This window comes from Coptis chinensis, chromosome 2 (genome assembly GCF_015680905.1).
Source record: "Coptis chinensis isolate HL-2020 chromosome 2, ASM1568090v1, whole genome shotgun sequence".
In the NCBI taxonomy this organism is placed as follows: domain Eukaryota; kingdom Viridiplantae; phylum Streptophyta; class Magnoliopsida; order Ranunculales; family Ranunculaceae; genus Coptis; species Coptis chinensis.
In genome coordinates, this window is record NC_141457.1 from 11069762 (window position 1) to 11070905 (window position 1144).

The 1144-nt window shown below is 38.1% G+C and overlaps 1 non-coding gene across 1 annotated transcript; it reads left to right on the forward strand.

Annotated features, from left to right (window-relative positions):
* The first annotated feature begins 293 nt into the window (after positions 1 to 293).
* TRNAN-GUU (transfer RNA asparagine (anticodon GUU)) lies at positions 294 to 367 on the forward strand. The gene has a single exon. It is a non-coding gene; the product is annotated as a tRNA-Asn (tRNA).
* Positions 368 to 1144: the final 777 nt, after the last annotated feature.

Sequence of the window (1144 nt, forward strand, 5' to 3'; positions counted from 1 at the left end):
ATACTACACACCACCTAGCCATGCCCATGCCCATGCCCATGCCTAAGCCCAACCGGCCGGTCGGACATATGTAAATTTGATATATGTTTTTTGCGAAACAACAATGTTTGATTAAACTTAGGCTATCATTTGTAATAAGATTCATAGCATGGATTACCTGTAACTACCCATTTTCGATAATCATGTGATGAATTAATGCATTTAAAGAAGTATTGTGGATGAAAGAACTTACACACCAAGAAATAAAAGTTTTCAAATAAATTCATAAATCTTCACTTTCGAGAAGCAAATCTGCTGCAATAGCTCAGTTGGCTAGAGCGTGTGGCTGTTAACCACAAGGTCGAAGGTTCAAGCCCTTCTTCTAGCGTTAAATTTCTATATATTTTCCTAATTAATAGGAAACTAAATTGATTAGAGCAAGTCCAATGGGGTTTTAAATCAGTATTTTAGCACTTATCCCACCCCTAGTACATTTATGACGCCTATCCATTAGTCTTTTTTTCTGATAATTTTATGTCAATCCATCAGTATGTACGTTAAAATGGGAAATTATGGCACAAACGGCACAAAGTCTGCATCTCCTGGTAAGTTAATGTTCAAACGACATAAAGTCTATCGTTCGTCTATCACTTAAATTATAGAAGTTGGTACACATGTTTTGTCCTCAAAGTATAGAAATAAGAAGGGTATGAAATACCATGGAAACACGGGAAAATTAAGAACACCTGCAAAACAAATTTAGAACATACTAATATAGATAATAAAAACAGACGCAACTCTATATGAGTTCCACCCGTTATGGGGATAACAAAAATTAAATTGCTTGGGACATAAGAAGACACTAACAAAAAGTAAAACTTACCTTATATCCAGCATTTACACATTGTCCTCCTCCTCAATAAAGAATTGAGGTTCCTTGGCATCTTGCCATGCCATGATAATTTGCCAGGCCTCACGCCATTTATCATCTACAATTGCTAACCGGTTAAGTGCCACTTGGTTGGATGGGGTGTAAGGGGCAACCCAATTAGGTTGTAGCCTCCACCCCGGCCAAGTCATTGCACGGAAAGAGCGAATAATGCAGTTGGTGGGTCTCACAATGTCAACCCAACCCAATCCGTGAAACGGGCAGAAAATGCAGGAA